Genomic DNA, 23,124 nt, shown 5'->3' with positions numbered 1-23,124 from the left:
AACAAATTTATTATTGAAGTCTGAAGGAGTCTACAGTCCACAATATACCTGGGTACCACAAGAAAATCCACAGGGCCTTTGAGGGAAAGTATACTGACTGGTCAAACTTCTAGGTTGCTTCTACTATAAAGTTACTACTTATTACTGCTATTACTATTATGTTGCTTGTTCTTAATAAAAATGATTAGGTATTTCTCTTGCCCAAGGGGCATTAAAAATTGGTAATTTCTGGCTGAAACTTTACCCTTTCTTCTCCATTTAAATTACTTGGGAGCAGAGAGTTCAATTCTGTGTGCACTCGCAGAGATGAATTGGTAGGATATCACACCAGGAGGCCTGTTGAATTCTAATGTCTACTATTATTAAGCCATGTTCATCACTATCTACTTTATTAATAATAAGTGACTGGCACATCATACAGCATAGATGTCTTCATCTTAGGGGAAGCACACACCAGATGTGTCTATTGGCTTTCCCAGTGCAGTGCCTGATAGTCCCCCAAGAAATATTTTAGCCAGCTGGCCCATTGGAGGAAGTTAATCATAACCCCTATGACATAGCGGTGACATTATATCTCTTATCATTTGACTTTGTCTCCCTTGCAAAACTACAGGCCAAAATTTGGCCTCAGTCAATGTGCAGTCAGAGAAATTTCAGTACCAAAAGGTGCTTAAGTTCCCCGCTGGCTAAGTATATTTGCAACTCAAAGACAAGTCCAGCCAGCTACCTGCAACCTGTTTTTCTGTTTTCAGCTTTTAGGTAAGTAAACAAACAGCTCCTATTTTTCTTGCAGTTGACTATTCTGGCAGGCTGCAAATTTGTAGCAAAACCAGTTTCTCTTTCTTTGTTATAAGAACATCCTTTCTAAACTAGAAAACCCCATATATCAATTCATTACCTTTTAGCTGGGGAGTCTTTTCACCTGTAACAGCTAGTTCTTTGATATATATTTTCTAGGGCTTGGTACCATTGTGTTGTTCCTCCTAAAGATCCTCTGCCCTTTGTTTTCGCGGAAATACTTTGCATACAGGAGTTGTGCTTATAAGTCAGCAGCCTGAAAAGTAAATTTGTCTCACGTCTATTGCAGACGCGAGTCCCCATACAATGTATTTTGTGTGGTCTTATCATTTCATATTTCATATTCATCTGTTCGTGTGCCCGCTTTCTTTCACGAAGGAAATTCGTCCCCACTAGAGATGCTGAGACGCAAGACACCAGCAGCAAGCGACTCGTTGTTACTCTCTAAATCCTGACCTTTCTATTTCAATATTGTTTTTCTTCAGGCAGGCTAAATATTGCAATCCCTATAAAGCCAAGAGAGGGCTTCAGGTATGTGGAAGATGGGGTGGAGGTAGGCATTAATTTGCTGTTTTATCTCTATAGTCTGATAAAGGCTGAGGCCTATATTTAGAGCTTTGTACCTATGATAGTCTCTAAACACTGAGATGTATTCCCCCAATGATGGAGAGATCCTAAAGTCAAAGCAGGCTGGAGTGGAACCAATAGAAGAGGCTGAGATAGGAGGAGTTAGGGAGAAAGAATTCAATTCAAACAAGTAAAAATTCTAGGGAAAATATATCACCTTGCTTTCTCAATCTTTTAGCTTTCAAAACTTATCTCATACCCTCTTTAATTGTAGAAGAAGAAAAATAGTCAGTCAACTTCATAAAAATAAAACCTCATTCTGTACTCAAGAATCTCAGGGGCCGGGCGGTGGCGCTGGAGGTAAGGTGCCTGCCTTGCCTGCGCTAGCCTAGGACGGACCGCGGTTCGAACCCCCGGCGTCCCATATGGTCCCCCAAGAAGCCAGGAGCAACTTCTGAGTGCATAGCCAGGAGTAACCCCTGAGCGTCACAGGGTGTGGCCCAAAAACCAAAAAAAAAAAAAAAAAAGAATCTCAGGGAACCATCAATTATAAAAGTCTGATTACAACAACAGTGATGGAACAGTTTTCTAGAACTATAAAGAAAGCCTATTTCTAGGCTTTGTCCTATGACCTGTGTAAATACCAAGGTATCGGGTTAGAGAGACCTGATTATATGATCCATAACTGAGTACAAAGATGCTTGGCACCATAAAAACACCTTGGGGAGAGAAAAAGAGGGTGTACAGAGCCTGTAGTGGTTCTCATGACACCATGCTTCAAGGGCGGAGAAACCTGAAATCTCTTAGGCCAAGGGAATTCCCTTTCTAACTTCCCCAATACATACTATGCCTAGAAGAAGAAGGAGGAGGAGGAGAGGGAAGGGGAAGGGAGGAGGAAGAAGGAGGAAAGGAGGAGAAGAAAAAAAGAAGAGAAGAAGAGGAGGAGGAGAAGAGGAGGAAAGAAGAAGAAGAAGAAGAAGAAGAAGAAGAAGAAGAAGAAGAAGAAGAAGAAGAAGAAGAAGAAGAAGAAGAAACCTTTTTATGTAGTTGCTGACTTTTTTTTTTCCTTTATCATTTTTATTGTTGTTTTTGTCTTTTTCATAGTTGCTGGCCTTGGTTTTTTGTTTGTTTATTTTGTTCTTTTGATTGTGGTTTTTTTTTTTTTTTGGTTCTTTTTTTATTTTTCTTGTTATCGCCTTGTTGTTTTTTGTTTTGTTTTGTTACCTTCTTTTTTCCCTGCCCTCTTCTAAATTGATACTTATAACACCTAAAAGATTCTTCTTAGGCTTTTTGTTGTTGTTGTTGTTGTTGTTCTTTCTTCTTTTCCTTTTTCTTTTTCTATATCTCCAACAGAACCACATTGCTTGAAACATCTTGTTCAGTCTCATAAATTGAGGGGGAAAAATGAAGGGTATCAGGTCCAGACACTTGCATGAACATTTAGTGGAAATAAAAAATGGTCAGACCTGAACATCAAACCCAAAGTCAATGACAACAGAATCTATCCTAATACACAGCAAGCTGTACAAGTGGGGACCAGTTATACTAGTATTCTGGGAGGTAAAATTGGAACAATACAGAGAAGATTAGCATGGCCCCTGAGCAAGGATGACATGCAAATTTGTGAAGCGTTCTATATTTTTAAGTTTCTGTATTAAAAAAAAAAACCACACACACACACACACACACCACACAACTATGAAAAACAGTGACCCATGGGCCGTAGTTTGAGGACCCTACCTGAGACAGAGAGGGGAGTCAAAGAGTGCAGAGCATATTCCACATATTAGCACTGCAGCCTGGGATGAGTTAGCTGCTAAGCAGAAGAGGCAGTGGAGGTAAAAACTCCCAGAGGGCAAGATAAATGCCCTTGACAAGTCAATAAGCCATAGTTTGATAACTCCTGGTCTACAGTTTCACATGCCCCCACCCTACTGGGCATTGATCATGTAAAACATAGTTCTGGGAGGGAACATAGTTCCCTTCACTTCACCTGCACAATAGGAGGTATTGTCTAGAATTTCTTCTTTTTGTGTGTGTGTGTGTGGGGGGGGAGAATCACACCCAGCTGTGCTCAGGGTTTACTCCTGGCTCTGCACTCAGAAATCGCTCCTGGCTGGCTCAGGGATCATATGGGATGCTGGGATTCAAACTACAGTTCGAATTACCATCTATCAAGGATCAGCTGTGTGCAAGGCAAATGCCCTAATGCTGTACTATCTCTCCGGCTCTGGCTAAAACTTCTATATCTGTATCCTTTGCTAGGGTATTTAGAGTTGAATATATTTTGATTTGTCCATAATTTTGCTTAAGATTATTTTTATTTTAGATTACTTATATGTCAAATAGAATAAAGTTTAAAATAGGAACATGTAGTTTTTTTCCAATAAAGAAATGGCTCCAATTCATCTAGCCTACTGTATAGTAGTTTGCTAGAAATATTCTAAAACTACATGATAGTATTTAAAGCATTTCAACAGGAAAGGTACTTGAATTAAAAAGTCAAAGAGTGTGATATTTAGGCATCTCTAATACCACCAAAGCAGAGTAATCAAAAATCACCAACACCTATTAACTGACCACCTGTGTGAAACACTAGAGGGGTTAACATCTCCAGCTCCTCAAGCTAGAAAGAAGGGGATATCTTATTTTATTACTTATTTCATTTAAAAACTGCGGCTACAAAGTTGTCCATAATACAGTTTTATTTTTCACAATTGCAAAGTTGTTCATTATTGAGTTTCAGTCATACAATACAGAACACCCTTCAACAGTGCACATCTCCCATCAAATGCCTCAGTTTCCCCAATCCCCAAATGTCTCTGAAGCAGACCCCCACCCCTTCTCTTTTACTTTTGACACTGTTTGCAATAGTGTTGCTGAAAGGGTATCATACCTATCACTATCGCCTCTCAGCCTAGAGTGATCATTTCCAACTCTTATTATCATGGTGGTCCCTTCTCTGATTTAACTGCACTCCACAACTACTGTGGCAAGCTTCCTACCATGGACTGATCCTCCTCTTCTCTATTGTCTCTGGACACTATTAGCAGACTATATATATCCCACAAATGAGCATGATAATTCTATGCTCTCTGACTCATTTAGCTCAGCATAATGTTCTTCAAATCCATTCCTTATAAGCAAACTTCATTTTTTAACAGCTTGCATAGTATTTCACTATGTAGATGTACCACAGTTTCTTTAGCCATTCATCTTTTCTCAGACACTTGGGCTGTTTCCAGATTCTGGCTATTAAAAAGAGCGCTGCGATGAATATAGGAATATAGGGCTTTTCTGCATTGTTTTTTGGGGCTCCTGAAGTATATTCCTAGAAGTGGTATTGAGGAATCATATGGAAGCTCAATTTCTAGTTGTGTGTGTGTGGGGGGGGCTGGTACATAGTGTTCCCCATAATTCCTCAGGAGTAGGGAGTAGGGAGACTCAGGGACCTTGCAAAGGCTGACATCTATGTGAAATGTGTAGGCCCTGACCCTACAATTACTTCCACAATAACATACCTTTCATTTGATTGTAAACTACTTTTATATGTAAGATTTGCAGTGGGAAAAAGGACTCTATTTTTTTAAAGCAATTGTGGTGTATAATCATAATTGAGTATACACTTGACAATAAGAAAAGATAAAGACTTGTTTTTTGCTAAAATATGGATGAAACTGAAGGGGTTCATATTAAGAAATCAGGAGAAGTTCCAGAGATAAAGTGCTAAAGCACCTGCTTGCATGTGTAAAGCCCTGAGTTTACTCCTGATGTCACAAAATAGGTAAGGAGAAAGACAAATATTTAGTAATCACATTGATAAGAAGTATACAAAGAAACAAAGCTAAGGAATAGACAATATCCAATGGGGGGGGGGCATGAAACTAGACAATTAGAGCAGAATGAAGCCATATAGGGGAGTAATTTGAAAAGAAGCATCTTGTGGCCAAGGTGTGAGATTACTGGCACTTTGGTGGTTTGTGTGATGCTGTAGCAGACTGTACCCATGAAATAGCCAAATATTTGTATTCCTGTAAATAAATTTACCTCAATATATTAACAATTAAATTAAAAAGTTTATATATATTATATATATGAACTAGAATAACTGAAAATGAGGACTAACAATAAGCAAAAGCATGAGTAACTTGAAAGATGTCCAGTTAGTTGCCATCTCCAGGAACCGTGTATGAGAAATCAGACGATAGCAACAACACAGCTTCTTGGAGAGTGGACACGACTCTGGGGGCACACATTAAAAAATGAAGCTTCCAACCCCTCTACTATGTAGCTCTAAGTAAAGAGGCGATTTTCTATTAAAGCACTGTAGAATTTGACACCTATTATATTAAAGGATGTAGAAAAGCTAAAGAGGTCTTCCCTAATGTAGTTCTTAGTGTGTTGCTGGAACTAGTAAACATCTTTGCTAGAAAACTACATGCATTAAAAACATGGGCTAATGCATTTTTCTCAGTTGCTATCAAGACCCTTAGAAGCATTTTGCCTTTACCTGACATAAATAGCCATGCCATTTGCTATACTGCCTGTAGCGATGTGTAAACTCCCTTTAAATTGCCAGGGCTCTGTCCAAAGGGACACTGATGGCTGGAGATTTTGGTAAGAATTGTAGCTAGAGCACTCAATAAATGATGTAAAAGTTAAAGGTAGAAATAATAATTATAATCAAGAGTAGACTCTGGGCTATGATTTTAAGACTGAATATTGATCAACCCAGGCCACAAGACTTAAATTCCTGCCAAAATGAACAAAACTACTGCACTTTCATCCACCAACAAGAGATAAAAGTCCAGCTGCTATCTTATTTGAATTCTGAAGTTGTTGTGTTCTTGGAACACAGAGGATCCCCTGCAAGGAATTTCCACAAGTGTTTTCAGAGGAATAGTAGCCTGACTATTACTGGACTTTGGCAGGAATTAACAAGACTGATTGTTAGTAATGTTCGAACTTAAACATACCAGCTTCCTGTCATTTGTTTGGCTGCCCAACATCTGAACCCCAACCCTTTTTTTCCTGACGTTTGATTTTGAGGTAGGAGTACCTTCCACTCAATCACTAGGAGGTCTGTGGGTTCCTTGATGTTTTTCAGCAAACTGGGCTAGTTGTTTTATGTCAGGGCCAAAGAAATAAGTGTATACTGAACCCTATAGTGCTGGGGATTAGCAGGGTCAGAGACAAGCATAACATGTACAATTTCTCTAAAGCCCCTTTTGATTTTCCTAATATTACTGGGAAGCAGAAATAGCCTGCCATTATTTAATCTGGAGTCCATATGGATGTGGGCCTGGCACCTACCCATGTACAGAACTTGTGACTGAAGCCAGAAGAGCAGTTGAGGAGAGAATGCTGCCAAAGGGGCTGTAGGAACAGCAGTGCTCACACCCCAATACAAAGACCTATCCCATCCACTCCAGTCTGACCACACCACAGAGTAGGCAGTATCCTTCTAGGTTTCCTGGTCCTGTCCATATTCTAGATGGGCAGTCTCCTTTACCTGACCTCCTTTCTAATCTTGATCTCTGCATCCCTAGCAATTTTATGGGCCCCTTGCTAACATTTCACTAAATTTCTCTATGATCTCAGCAACTGAGTTTTTGCTGTTTGCAACTAATAACCCTGACTGGTAAGTGACTGCTTGTTAGGGTGATGGGAGATCTTTCCTCTCACTGACTTCGAATGAATGTCTCCTTTTATTGGTGAAAAATAGAGTGCTTCCAAGACCACTCAATCTTCATTCAAAATATAAGAAAAACTATTCTTCAATCAGAATCAAGTTCAAACACAACTGAGTCACCCAGTCTAGCCTTAACATGATTTCCAAGTGTCCTCAAGTTTTCAATATATAGCATTGGTTGGTGATGAACTCTGGTTAAGATATCACTACATCAATGTCTCTTGGGGTCAAATCACTGTGAACTTTTGAACACTGGTGGCCTCTCACTGATCAATGAAAAATTATCAGCTACTATCCACTAATAATAACTACCACCATAGTCAGAAAACATATTAGACCTGCATGTTTATTATGGGTTCATTTTCACACTGCCTGCTTTATTCATAATTTCAATGATTCCAACACTCTCCATCTGATGAATATAAGGTAATTAATGTAAATGGTCTGACTGTGATTGCATTGTTAATGAAAGATGTACACTAGGTCTGTCTGTTACACAGTTTTCCCATCACAGAATGACAGCCGACACCACTCCTATGCAATGCTCCTGTATCTTTCTTCCAGCTTTCCTGCAGTAACCTTTATGGGAATATCCAGGAATGGTCACTCTCCATATACAAATATGAGTGAGAAACACTTCTATTCACAGAGGACAGAACTCTCATCCCTTCTCATTGGCCAGAACTGAAAGAATAAAGTCCACTGTTCCCAAAGAAAGACAGGATCAAGAAGTGACTTTCTCAGAAGTGGATTCTAAATTTTGGTCCTAAAATCTGGAACAAAGACAAGAGGGATGGAGAAATGAGGCAAGTATAGTAAGGAGAGAGCCTTTTCTGTGTTCAGGTGCAGATGGGCACTGAGTTTAGGTTGGAGGCATCTGGCCTCTACCCTTTGATCTGTGCATTCTCTTCCTGCTCTATATGGTACTTACTTGTCACTGCAAGAACTGGGCCCATAAAGTGGTCCAAAGTAGTGAGTACTGATCTGGAGTCCAGAGATCTGAGGAGTTGAAGGGCATGAGCTACTTTACCTCCTGATGAGCTTGTTTCGAATTCAATAACATGAACATTACAACAGAACCTGGTAGGATTGTTGGGAGAAGTAGCACTCATATATATTTATGCATGGCCCAATAATCAGCAGCTGGCAACTGTGACTGGACTTAATTCACAGCAATGTGGGCACTAGACAAGGATCATGAGTGCATGAAAAAATGAGAAGATCCTTGAGATTTAAAATAGTGATAAAAGTAAAATGTGGAAGCTCAGTCAAAAAGTACTTGTGTGGCAAGCATGAAGCTATAGATCTGATCCCTTGTATCAATCACGTGTGTGAGCAATTGGACCCATTAGCTATTTGGAATTCTCAGAGTCATCTCAGTGAGTGTGATCTTTGACACACCATAGTAAGGTTTGTATAGGAACTGCAAATGAAGTGTGTGTGCCTTTGATAAGTACTGCAGCTAAAATGGTGGAAGTAAAATGGTGAACACCATAGTCAAGGTGAGGTGTGACTGTGGACCATCACTACTACCATAACAGTAACAAAAAAGGGAAGTGAAGGTGAGAAAAATAAAAATAAAATGGTGAAAATGAATGAACTGAGAAGCCAAGAACTATTTCAAGAGGTGATCAGCTACTATTACCCAAGAGGAAATCCAGAAATAACTGCCAGGACAGGTAGGATGGTATCATTTCATGTTCAAACTGAGAAGTACAATTGCTTACATCAGTCTCACACTCATTCAACATGGAACTTTGGAGCATCTCCTGTGTTCTAGAAATAGTAAAACTATTAGTCAAAAATATAGGTGAAGCTTTGGATCTCATTCAGTTCTGAGTGGAAAATGTGGTATTAAAATAAAACAATAAACTATTTTATGTATAGTAACTTCTATATCAGGGAACTGCAATGTGAAGTGGAAGCATTTAATGGAGAGATTATGAACACATTGTGTGGTTATTACATCGTAGAGATTTTCAAAATGTCTCAAGAGATGAAAAAACCCTAAGGAAATTTTGACTCAAGAGTCTAAAGAATCCAGATAAAGAAAACCAGAGAAATAAATTCATTATTCAAAGAGTTCTAAGAAGGGTTCATATATTTGAAAAAAAGTAACCTTTTTCCTGATTACAGTAATACAATATGCTCATATAGGAACTATAAGGTAATAAAGTTGAAAATTATAATCACCTATGATTACACTCCCAAAAGATAATCAGTAACACTTTGATGCATATCCTTTGAGGATTTTCCTTTGCATATTTATTTTTTATACATAATTGGGATCAGACTGTATATACAATTTTGAGCCTGATTTTTCCATTTATTACATTGTGCCATTAAGTATCCTTTGAAAAATGATTTTTTAATGGCTCCATAAATAATTCATTCAACCTTCCTCCTAGCTGCATTGATAATGTTCAATGGCCAGATGAAAGGAACAAAAAGTTGTTATGTGCGCACAGTCAGATTAGGGGTCAGACACTGTGTTTTGACATTCTTGAGCAGAATTTTAAGTGGAATATTGTCCCCCCAAATTTCAGCCTGAGAATGTGTCCTGGAACAAGGCTCCTTAAAACCTTTTCCATTCATGATTCCTTTTCATCTAAGTAATATAATATAGGCAAGCACTACTAGAAATACCTCCAATTCATGACATCACTGATTTTGAATTAATTTCCTAGAGAAAGAACATTCTGAAAACCACTTTGTCTTCATTAAATCCTATTCATTCTTTCACACATATATATTAAGAAAATGAGGCAGGTAGATTGTTTTGTTTGCATCTGAGAAGATTTAAAAAGGACCTGACAGTTTCAGAGGAGCTGTGAGTGAAGTTAAGTACTAAGATGGCCTCTTCCAGTGTTTCAGAGGCAGCATTTAGATTTTACTCAGAAGTAAAACTTTCCTAACAATCAAGGCAATAAATCGACAGTAGCATAATACAAGTCACTCCCAGATATCTGGTATAGGCTTTCTGCAGTGTGCAGTAGTTGGGAGGATTAAAGAAAGGGGGTGTGTGGTTTGAAGGCTCCAGAGGGAGGGTACCACACACTTAAGTTTGTCCTACATACACAGTGGCCTGAACTAAGCCAGGACTCAAGAACCTCTGTTTTAATTTACTTAAAAAACTGACTCCAAAACAGGTGAAGCAAAAGAGCAAGGAAATGATGAAAGGCACAGGTTGTGACAGTTTTAGGTAACTGCTACAGAAAAGTCTTCTGCCAAACGTCTTCTAGGTAGTACAAATGCAAAACATGACTGTGAAAGGCTGTTAAGGATTACTTAAAAGAAAAAATATCACTTGGCTCTCCCTAATAACATTACACAAATGGCACATCATGTTGTAATGTGGGGCTGGCTGCCCAAATTAATGGCTACTTTCCAGCTCCCAGTCTCACTCAAGTTGTTCCCCCATACTGACGGCACAGGTGCTCCCCAAGATATGCAAAGGGAACCTGTGACCTGTGTGCAAAAGAGGAGGTTGGATCCAGAGTTAGTCCACTGCCCAGCCAGAGATGATACTGGATAACCCAGCACTTTTCTCTGCCAGAATCAGAAGAGGCCTATAAGGTGCCCCAGGCCTCTGTCCCCCCTTTAAAGGGAGAGGCTGAACAATGATAGGACTTGCAAATAGTTACAATTTGCCAAGAGCTAGCTATAATTTAATTTAACTTCCTATTTTAAAGCCAGCAGTCCAAGATTTTAAACAAATGAAGAACATCTGGAGAGAATTTTAAATAAAGGATTATTAGAAAGGGGAACCAGCAAGGGGTGAAGACAAATGAAAGGATTTATGAGAATATGACTTCTTAAAAAAATGTCAGTTTGTATTATGTTAAATTCAGAAGCGGTGAATCCTTAAGTATGTATATATGGTACAAATGAAGAAATTCTGATTTTCCTTCAGGGTGAAAATGTATCTAAGCATAAGAATAAAATGTGATCAAGTCTTGGGGCCAGAGTGATAGCATGGATAGACTGTTTGCCTTGCACAGCTAACCCAGGTTCGATCCCAGCATCCCATATATTCCCCCACCTCCAAGCCTGCCAGAAGTAATTTCTGAGTGTAGAGTCAGAAGTAATCCCTGAGTCCTGCCAGGTGTGGGCCAAAACAAAAGACAAACAAACAAAAATGTGATCAAGTCTTTTCTATATAACGAATTGCGTCTCTGTTAATGTAAGTCCTTCTTTTTCAGAACTTTTTGTTTTCTTTAAAAATTAAAATTAAAAAATTGTAGGCATGGGGATGGAGTGGTAGCACAGCAGTAGGGCATTTGCCTTGCATGCAGTTGACAAAGGACAGAACCAGGTTAAATCTCAGGTATCCCATATGGTCCCTTGAGCCAGGACTAATTTCTGAGCACAGAGCCAAGAGTAACCCCTGAGTGACACCAGGTGTGGCCTAAAAATCCAAACCCCACCAAAATAAAGTAAGCACTAAAATCCTATTTTTTTTAGAATTAAAGTATTAGCTTATATTATATATATTATATTAAAGTATTAGCTTATAATACAGTTAGTGGTAGTGTTTCATACATACTACATTGCACCATCACAACACCCTCCACCAGAGTGTCCACTTCCTTGCACCACTATTCCCACCCCACACCATCAACTCATTAAGCATCCCTGTGAGTCTGTTGGTAGGTGTTACACACACAGAGACATACAAAACTACAACTATAAACATGAAAGTTTTGCAAACCGGGGTTTATGGTAAGCATTAAATGCGGTAATTGCTTTAGATGGAAAACGAGCTAAGAAGAAAAAACTCAATAAGGTCAAGTCTATATTTATAACCCTAGTTCTGAACTGAGGTATCTTCCAATGTCCCTGTCTCACTGATAGATATCACCTATAATTTTTTCTGAGCAAGACAGAACCCAGTAAGTTTTCTGGTACTTCTTTCTTCCTTAGCCCTAATATAAGTTCTCTTGATTTTTACTCCTAAATATATCAGACCTTTCACAGGTTGACACATGTTCCAAATTATAACTTTTCTCCTCTGGCCTGCCTCCTAACTGGTCACCAAGCATCCATTATGGTCCATGCTCCATTTCACTTTCACAATAGACAAAGAAAATGGTCATAGCAAATCTTTTCATGTTAATATCTGTTTAAGAAGAAAAAGACAGGTCACCGATTGTCTGCAATTGGCTACTTCCTGACTCAAATTATTCTTGAAAGAGATGTAAACTGAACCGTTTTGAAAAACTATGGGTAGATTGACCAGGCAGCTGATAACTGGCAATCTGGGGAAAAGAGGTGGACAAAGTCTTCACCATGCCAAAGCCATGCTATCTGCATCCATCACAATCATTGCTTTGCCAATGACCCTGCTTCACCACTCAACTATGGCTCTCTGCAGAGACTACAAATGAACCAAAACTCCAAGTATGCTGGTATTAGTTAGGACTTAATCTTTTTGACTTTCTTTTTTTTTTTTTCTTTGAGTGTGTAAAATCTCACCCGCCCCACCTTCCTGTATTTTCAGCAGGCCTGAAACTCAAACAATCACAAAAGCCATGGTATCTGGGCCCGGAGAGATAGCACAGCGGTGTTTGCCTTGCAAGCAGCCGATCCAGGACCAAAGGTGGTTGGTTTGAATCCCGGTGTCCCATATGGTCCCCCATGCCTCCCAGGAGCTATTTCTGAGCAGACAGCCAGGAGTAACCCCTGAGCACTGCCGGGTGTGACCCAAAAACCAAAAACCAAAAAAAAAAAAAAAAAAAACCCAAAAAGCCATGGTATCTAAAATAATGCTTGGAATTCCTGGAATGGCTGCATATACAGCAAAAAATTTTAATACTATCACCCCAGTAGTAACACAACTATTTAGACCTCAATGTGTATTTGAAGCTACATAATGTTCAGAAACAAAAGAACAGAAAAGCATTAGCAACAAGAGCTTAGTAACCTTATGACAATGATTTAATGATATCATACAATAATTTTCACATATTTACTTGTTGCTGTATTCTTTTTTCTTCTTTGTTTTTATTTTTTAAAGTGAATTTTCTCTCACCTGGAAACAAATCAACTATAAGTAAAATAAAATGTACATATAAAAGAAAATGTAACGTTAAAAAACTTTAACCAAAAATAAAAGAGGAAGATAAAAAATGTTGTATGATCTTAGAATAAAGACTATGAACCTAAGACAGGTTTTCAGGGAATAACTTTGCTTGGTATTTCCCTCCTCTAGTTTTATCATCTATTTCCACCAATAAATGCATACATTTCTGTGCAAGTCTTTGAGCATAAGATGGCAGAAACTCTCTGCTGCATTTTCTCTAAATGAAGTATCTCTGTATCTCTAACTCAAACAACCCTGTTCACTCATCTATGTAAGGTTTTTACTGATCATATGTTCTTACAAGATTATATCCTGACATTCCAGTAACCTCAATTTGAAGAATGTTCTCATTAGTGTGGCTATCATTTTACTTTCCCACTAGAATTTCTGAAACTTATTTGGTCTACCAAACCCTTTTCTGAAAAACAAAAACCAGTAAAACAACAACAAATAACTGTGCATTCATAGTAAACTGCCTTCTTTCAAAGAACAAACAAATATTGTATTCTGATTTACACAGAGTTCTCTCTCCTGTCTCCCAGGAGGGCAGTATAATTCACAATGGGAAACAATGCACTGAAATGGAAATTCCTTGAGTATAAAATCATTTCAGGCAAATAAAAGGCACTACAATATCACCTTATATTTATCGAACAGCTATTATCCCAAAAACAAAAAGAAGGAAGAAATCCAGCTGAGGTGTATGAGAACAGCAGGAGCAGCCATAAACAATGGCCAGAGACTGGATTTAAAAAGTGCCAGTTAGAACTGGATCTATGGAACGTGAACCTAGATGCAGATGCATGAGGGTGGAGTTTGGGGAAATAAAGTCCCAGTTTGAATCCAGTTGAGGTGTATGAAGCCAGCGAAACTGCAGCTTCTCCACTTCACTCTGTGGCTGGCTATGTGTTTTTCTTCAGTCAAGGAGCTACATCACAATACTTAATAACAGTACCATACAACATAGTTCACAACACTGAAAGTTCAATGTTCACAATTATGCAGAAAAAAACACATGGACCTTGTGACTGAAGATGCTAGTTCTGGAGACCCAACCAACACCTGCCACAAATTTATCATCTATGATCAGGACTTTAGAGAATGTTAAGAATGTTCAAAGAACTTAAAGAAATGATGGAAAAGACAGCTCAGAAAACTCAAGAGGATATGAGAGTAAAAATGAGAAAACTTCAAACAGAATGATCAGGGCTGAAAAACATGGTGGGTGAAATGAAAACCTCACAGGAAAGCCTCACCAGCTAAGTAACAACCATTTAGCACAGATTAAGTGACATAGCAGAAGAGCTGCATAACATCTCCATACAACAGAAGAGGCTGGGAAAAAATCCTCAGAGAAAGTGAACAGACAATAATACAATTGAGATAAACTCAATAGAAACAATGTAAAAATCATTGGGGATCCAGAGACCCACGAAGAAAACCCCATGAAGAATCAACAGTTAAGGATATCATTGCTGAGAAATTCCCAGAACTAAAGAGTGCATGCAACAACATCCTGGAGTCCCGAAGAGTACCAGCTAAAAGAGATCCAAGAAAGCACCTCAAGGCACAAAAGCACTTCAAGGCACATACTAACCACAATGATGAAAAACAAAAATAGAAATAGATATTGAAAGCAGCACAATCAAAAAGGGAAATTATATACAAAGAGGCATCCTGAAGATTTACAGCAGATTTATCACAGGAAACTCAAAGACCCAAAAGCAGTGGTGGGATATAGTGACAAAACTGAGTGAAATGAATGCTTCATCAATAATACTGCACCCAGTCAACTTTCATTCAGGTCTGAAGGAAGGATACACAGCTTCATGGATAAATAGCTCATAACACTTATAGATCACAAACCATCTTAAAGGAGGAGCTGAAGGGTCTACGCTAAGGCAAGGTAGACCCAACAAATACTCAGAATGATGACACTTAATCCAATGACAATAATTTCTCTCAACATTAATGGACTAAATGGACCAATTAAGAGAGAGTGGCAACGGGTATCAAAATGCTGACACTAAAATTTTGTTACTGGCAAGGAATACATAGAAATAGAGCAAATACAGACAAAGTCAAAAATTTGAAGACAATCATTCAAGCAGACAACACCCTAACAGAGCTGGGGTGACCACACTAATATCAGACAACACAGAATTTAAGCTTAAAAAGTTTTTAAGAGACAGAGAAGGTATTTATTAATAATCAAGTTGTAGTACTATAAGAATATATCACACTCCTATACATAGGCGTGAGGGACCAGCAAAATATTTAAAACAAATGTGATATATTTGTGGAAAAACATCGAAAACACTATAATAGTGGGAGACTTCAACAACACACTGTAACCCCTTGAAAGGTCAACCAGGCCAAAACTCAAAAAGGTTAGACTGGCTCTAAAGAAAGAAATGGAAGAAAGTGGCTTAGCGTGTGTGCACGTGTGTACATATACACATATATATCTCTCCATCACCAAAAAGCTGAATACACATTCTCTCCAATGCACATGGGACATTCTCCTGGACTGACCACATGCTCAGCCACAAAACATCTCATAAAATTAGAGGATAGAAATTGTATCACCTTCTGAGATCACTATGCACTAAAATTATAAGTAAGTTATAAGCAGACACAGACAAAGAAAACTCTAACAAATGGTAATTGAAACCCTCTATTTTTTTAAGAGATGAATTCAAAAGATTCCTGGAAACAAATGAAAATGCAAACACAAATTATCGGAATATGTGAACATAGCAAAAGTGTTACTAAAGGAAAAATTTATAGCTTTGCAAGCATTCAACAGGAAGAGCCTACATAACCTAATAGTACAACTTAAAAAATTGAAAAGTGGTCAACAAAATGAACCCAAAATAGACACAAGGCAAAGCTTAGAGCAGAGACTAATGAACTGGACCTTCCCCATCAAATCCAAAAGATCAATGAAAGCAAGAGTAGGCTCCTTTAAAAAAAATAAACAAGATCAATAAGTCACTAGAAGACTCACAAAGAAAGAGAAACTTAATAAACTAAGTTAGAAATGAAAAGAGGGAGGTAGGGGCCAGTGAGGTGGCGCTAGAGTTAAGGTGTCTGCCTTGCAAGCGCTAGCCAAGGAAGGACCGCAGTTCGATCCCCCGGTGTCCCATATGGTCCCCCTAAACCAGGGGCAATTTCTGAGCACTTAGCCAGGAGTAACCCCTGAGGTTCAAATGGGTGTGTCCCCAAAAACAAAAAACAAAAACAAAAAAAAGAAAAAGAGAAAAAAAAGAAAAGAGGGAGGTAGTACAAAAATTCAAAGAGCACCCAGAAATTCCTTTAAGAAGCTTTATGCTACAAAACAAGAGAACCTGGAAAAATGAATAAATTCTTGGACCATTATAACTTCCCAAAGTTGAACCAAGATGATCTGGAATATATGAACAGACCTATCACTATTGGGGAAATTGAAATGGTAATCAAAAGGCTGCCCAAAAACAAAAGCCCAGGGCCAGATGGATTCACTAGAAAATTCTTCCAAACCTTTCAAGAAGATCTACTGCTAATCCTTTTCAGGCTCTTTCAGGAAATTGAAGAAACAGAAACACCCATAAATAGTTTCTATGAAGCTAACATCATCCTCATACCAAAAGCAGAAAAAGATGCCACCAAAAAAATAAATAAAAAGAGAACTACAGAACAATATCCTTGATGAACATAGATCCTCAACATAATTCTAGCAAATAGAATCCAATGCTCATCAAGAAAGTCTTACAATATGACTAAGATGTAAGACGCATACACCATTCCTGAGATGCAAGGATGCTTTTACATATGCAAGTCAATCAATGTAATATACCATATCAACAAAAGGAAAAATATAAAGCATATGACATGAATAGATGCAGAGAATGCTTTTGACAGGGTCCAATAGCCATTCATGATAGAAACTCTCACTAAAATCAAAGTGGAAGGAACTTTTCTCAATATAATCAAGGCCATTAACCACAGTCCATGCCAAATATACTCAACAGGGAAAAACTAAAAGCCTTTTCTATAAAGTCTGGCACAAGACAAGGTTGCCCTTTCTTGCCACTTCTATTCAACATAGTACTGGAAGTACTTGCTATAGCAATCAGGCAAGAAAAAGCTATAAATTTAGCTTCCATATGACCCAGCAATACCACTCCTCCCTAGGAGGAGTGAAACACAAAAAACACAATACAAATTCACTTGCACTTCTATGTTCATCATGGCATCATTTATAATAGCCAGAATCTTGAAGCAACCCAGGTGCCCAACGATAGATGAGTGGCTAACAAAATTGTGGTACATCTACACAATGGAATACTATGCAGCCATTGGGAAAAATGAAATCATAAATTTTGTTGATATGGATAGAGATTATTATGATGAATAAAATTAATCAGAGGGAAAGAGATAAACATAGAGATAAACATTTGTGGGATATAAGAAAATAATAGACAGTGTGGGGTTGATATTCAGAGACAATAGAGATGAGAATTAGAAAGATCAGTCCATGGTAGGAAGTTTGTCAATAAAGAGCTGAGTTAGTGTAAAGAAGGGTCTACATATCAAGGAATATGTATGGCATCCCTTCATTAACAATTGTGTGAACCCACAGTATCAAAAAAGAAGAGAGAAAGGGAGAAAATTGAGAGAGAGAGAAGTAAAATGCCTGTCCCAGAGGTAGGCAGTGGAGAGTGGCTGGGATTGAAGAGGGTAAAGAGAGTGTAAGTGGGAAACTTGACACTGGTGGTGGGAAATGTACAATGGTGAAGGTAGTTGTATATTGTATGACTATAACTCAATCATGAATAATTTTATATGTGAAATAAAAACTAGTATGAATAACCTCATATCCATGGTGTTAAGATAAAAGATAAAACAAAAATAATAAAACAGTAAATATTGGAGAAGATAATATAGAAGGGGACAGTTATATGTGAGAAAATAGAGTGATGTAACCATTATAGAGGGTAGAATGAAGAATCTCAAACCATTTAAATTAGAAAATTTATATTATACAGTTATCATGCTATTGGGTGTTTACCCTGCAAAATACTTATTCAAAAAGTTATATACATTCCTATTTTTATGCAGCTGTATTTACAAAAAACTTATTTTCAATAACGGAAAAGCTGGATACACTAGATAGGTGGATTCAATAGCTATAGTATATAGCTATTGAATACTTTTTAGCTGTTAACAAAAAATTTTAGTTCTGCCATTTACAATATGGAAATACTCTGAGAGTATTACGTTTAGAGTATATTTATGAAATAAACAATAAGAAAAAAAGACAAGTACCATATAATCTCACTTGCACAAGGTGTATCAAAAATATTCAATAAAAACAAAAAAAAACTTAGACTACAGCTCCACTTGTTGGTTATGTACAATGGATTTGGGGATGGGAGGGTAATTTGAGACCAAAAGGATTAATGTATGAAGAACAATAATGTATAAAGGACAGAATTAGACTTATAGGAGTAAGCGCATACAGCATATACAATGCTGATTTTCAATGGTCCATTTTGGAAATATATGATGAAATAGACTATGTTACTTCCATAAAAATGATAGAAAAACATAATTTGCATAATACTTCCAGGGTCTAGCACAATGCCTAGCATGTGGTAAATGTTCACCACAGACAAAAAAGATTTTTTGGTAAGGTTAGACTATCAGTTATGGAGGAGCAGGATATTCTGTGACTAGAGTATACATAAATCACCATATACAAGTAACTAATATGCTTTATAGAAGCAATTCCTCTCTACAAGAAGGACCTGTCAGCGGAAGTTCATCTTTCCATAGTAATACATGCCATCACTCTTGGAGGCTGAAAGAGTACTCAGGCACCATGCATACTGGTTTCCATCCTCTTTAGACATCTGGAGGAAATGTACTCTTAGATACTGGCCTATATATGTGCCTTTTCAATTTAGCACAAACCTAAAGACAAATGTCACATAAAAATGAATCCTGTGGAAATGTAAATAGTAACACAGGGCAGAGTTTTAGCATAAATAATACAGAAAATTATCTTTTAAATAAGAATGAAATAAAGATAAAAACTATAAATAATAAAATGCTAAACAAACCATTACAAATACCTCTGCCCAAAGAGGGGAAAAATACTTAGTAAAAAGTAAATGTATAGGATTTACTTGTAGCCACTAGCAGTCTAATATAAGGTCTGTGGCTAGTCTCAATATTACAGAATCTTATCTAATATACATGCTGCTCACATTTACATTTTTTTTAAACACTTCTCATAGTTTCTATTTCAACAAGGCTTTACTGATGGCTCTAGTTGTAATGACTAAAACCTGGCTTGTTTCACATGTAATCACTAATTTTTTTCTTTTTTTTTGGTTTTTGGGTCACACCCGGCAGCGCTCAGGAGTTACTCCTGGCTCTACGCTCAGAAATCGCTCCTGGCAGGCTCAGGGGACCATATGGGATGCTGGGATTCGAACCGCTGTCCTTCTGCATGCAAGGCAAACATCTTACCTCCATGCTATCTCTCCGACCCTATCTAATCACTATTTTTATAGTACAAATTACATAAACAGCTTTAGAAATTTTAATTTTATCTCCCCCTCCCCCACAAAGGAAATCACATATAAAGAGACAATCAGTTTAAGTGCTTATAAAGAAATCACTTAGTCTTTATTCCTAAAGGATAAAAGCTAAATATCATCAACATTAAAAAAATAAAACCTATACATTTTTTAAAAACTTTACAAGTAGGGACAGTGATAGTACAGCAGCAAGTAGGTGGCCTAGTGAGGGTAGTTTAGTTCAATCCTGGGTATCCAAGATGATCCTCTGAGCCATCTAGAAATAATTCCTAGATGCAAAGCCAGCAGTAATCCCTGAGCACAGTAGGCATGTACCCTTTTCCCCTCAAAAACTTGACTACTATAAATATGCAGATTTTAATCACTCTTTTTGTTTTTTACTGAGCACTTGGCAATGAATTTTCAAAAGTTTTTTTTTCAGGCTCAGATTACATCAGCATTATTATGATGGAAAGTGCTACTTGGATTTGAAAAGTAATGTATAGAACATCTAAAGCATACAAGTCTTCTAAATCCAGTATTATACATTTTATTGAAGTAAAAATATCAGATGGTATAGGGCAGTTAATTTGTAGACACACAATCAATATATATATTATAAATTTCAGTCACTTCTTAGCAGAGAACATTTTCTGACTGTGGGAAAGATTAGAAATTGAAGGGAGAAATTTTGTCTTATTTTCATTCTGCATTTCCTCATATCATTCCTCTTTATCCACATACTCCAATATCAAAGTAAGTTTGTTTAGTACAATAAAAGGTATTATTTATTGCTAGTTCTGTTACCCATGAAAAGCAGCTAGCTTATTTAAAAATTATGCACAAATTAAAAAAAAAAGCAGTGGTCAGTTTATCTACCGTGACAGTAGTGAATTCTACTAGACAATTTATCAAACATAAATTTAAGTTCACTCTATTACCAAGTTCTCTTAAATCTTATGGGTCAAAAAGAAACACAAACTCTACATGATTTATAAGTCCCCTATCTTCTGGAATGTATCACAAATTTATGTGTGATATCTGGCTGTTTAGTACCTGGGGTCAAATAGAGGTGAAAGATAATGTAAAAGGGTTGTAAACAGGCAGTTCTTTATTGGCTATTTACCTCAGGAACTTCTAAATGTTTTATACTTATATATTATACACCCATATATAGACATTGTATGCAAAACATTACATTCATAAAGTTCTACATGAAGGATTGGCTTTAGAAATTTTAAGGCATTAATAAAACATGTCCGAACATACCTTATTCTGATCCCAGCCTCAATGTTTCATATAAAAATGAAGTTAGAGCATGATTAGATTTAAACATTTGAAACCCTGTATCATGAACAACTAGCCTAAAGAGGAATAGAGTCCAAGTAAATGAATACAAACATTCTGTTTTGTTTTGTTTTGGGGGGTCATACCCAGCAGTTGTCAGTGGTTACTCCTGGCTCTTCACACAGAAATCACTCCTGGCAAGCTCAGGGGACTATATGGGATGCTGGGAATCGAAGCCGGATCTCCCAGATCAGTCATGTGCAAACGCCATACTGCTGTGCTATCACTCTGGCCCCAAAGACATTTTAATACTATGTGTTGTGCTGATGAAAGCTGATCATATACATTTATTTAAAAATAAAATTTTCATTTGTTTATTATTCATTTGCTTTTTATGTTGCTTGTCCCTGTGCTTTAAGGACTAATTCTTTACCAAGAATGGGCACATGAACTTGAACTCAAATTTAAAATTATTTATACTGACTATAAATGTTATGTGATATTATAACTATCTAACGAAGAGACAGTATAACGGGTTGGGTGCTTTCCTTGCATATGGCAGACCTGGGTTGATCCCTGGTATCCCATATGGTCCCCCAATCACCCCCAGTAAATCACCCCAAGTAAATCTTGCTATCAAAATAAAACACAAAAAAACTGTTCTGGGTTTTAAAATATATTCTTGGAAATACTGACAAAATGCTTTGATAACATAAATATTGAATACTGTTTGTCTACATATAAATGATAGAAAATATATATGAAACATTTATTATGTCTAAACACATTTACTATATTTAAGATCTCCCTATTGTTTTAGTTTTTGGACATGACCTAGTAGAATGGCTCTATGCTCAGGGATCTTTAGGAGAGGCTTAAGGAACCGCATGCAGTACTGGAGATTGGAGTTGCATTAGTTTAATGCAAGGCAAGCAACTTCTCTGCTATATTCTGTCTAGCCCTAAAATAATCCAATTTTTAAAAACATTTTAGCTGTTATTTTTGCTCTTTGTCTTATAATGGTCTAAAAATAATGTCAAACTTATATTTAAAAAATTACCAAATTTTCATTTCAAATGAGCTACGATATGGCTTTCTAGTTAAAATTTAAGGGAAGTGGATATGGGAGATGGGACAAAAACGGAGGTGAAGGGAAGACAATTTGGTGATGGTAATCCCCCCCTGATGTTATGTAAATATTTAACTAAAATATTACTGTCATCATGTAAACCACTATGATCAAAATAAAAATTATAAAAAAAATTAAATTAAAATTTAAAAATTTAAAAATTCTAGTTAAAATTTAAAAATGAATGAGAACATGCAACTTTCCCTTTGATAAAATGATCTTGAGAAAATCGAGAAGTAGAAAAAAACCACCATGACTACCTATAAGTATAAGGTACTATATACTGTGAGATCATAGTCATTCATTCAATTCTATAACAATTCATTAATTTAGTTGTATTGATTTCATTAGAAAGAATTTATATTTTGACAACACATAATTAACTAAAAAAAAAATCATGTCTCTAAATGCACCAGAAATAAAACCAGAACATTTCTACAAGAGAAATAAAACTTTTGTGACTGCAAGTTAAGCAAAAATTTTATAGGATGTCAAATATGATATGTAAGGGGACAAACTGATCATCTAGATTTCAATAAAATCAAATTTTAAAAATTAAATATAATAAATTAAAATTTAAATCTTTTTCTCCTTCAGCAGTATTTAACAAGGGAGGACAAGCCACAACTGGGAGATATCTCTAGGTCTGACAATAGATTCATATGTAGAATATATTTTAATTATTACAATCAATTAAAAAAAGTAAGTAAAATATTTGAAGTCTTCAATAAAGATGACAAACGGATGGCTAGAAACACTTGAAAAAGATGTCAAAATCATTATTTATACAGAAAATTAAAATTACTGAATACTATTTATCTAACTGGAATACTATCATCAGAAAACTGACAAAAGCAGGTATTGGTGAGTACATTGAGAAATATAACCTCATACATTTCAAGAGGGAAAGCAAAGTGAGACAGATGCTTTGGAAAACAGTTTGGCAGATTCTTAGAAAGCTAAACATACACTTAACATATAACTCAGTAATTACATTTCC

At 36.8% G+C, this 23,124-nt stretch overlaps 1 protein-coding gene and 1 non-coding gene across 2 annotated transcripts in view; one reads left to right on the top strand and one right to left on the bottom strand.

The window, feature by feature from the left end:
• Nucleotides 1-23,124, bottom strand: part of KDM4C (lysine demethylase 4C) — a 392,436-nt gene that overhangs the window by 12,911 nt on the left and 356,401 nt on the right. The window lies entirely within an intron of this gene.
• On the top strand, nucleotides 2,904-3,008 carry LOC126027441 (U6 spliceosomal RNA). Its single transcript, XR_007502268.1, has one exon. It is a non-coding gene; the product is annotated as a U6 spliceosomal RNA (small nuclear RNA).

This window comes from Suncus etruscus, chromosome 1 (assembly GCF_024139225.1).
Source record: "Suncus etruscus isolate mSunEtr1 chromosome 1, mSunEtr1.pri.cur, whole genome shotgun sequence".
NCBI classification, from domain to species: Eukaryota; Metazoa; Chordata; class Mammalia; order Eulipotyphla; family Soricidae; genus Suncus; species Suncus etruscus.
The sequence above is the reverse complement of the archived record's forward strand: the minus strand, read 5'-3'. Positions and strand labels throughout refer to the sequence as shown.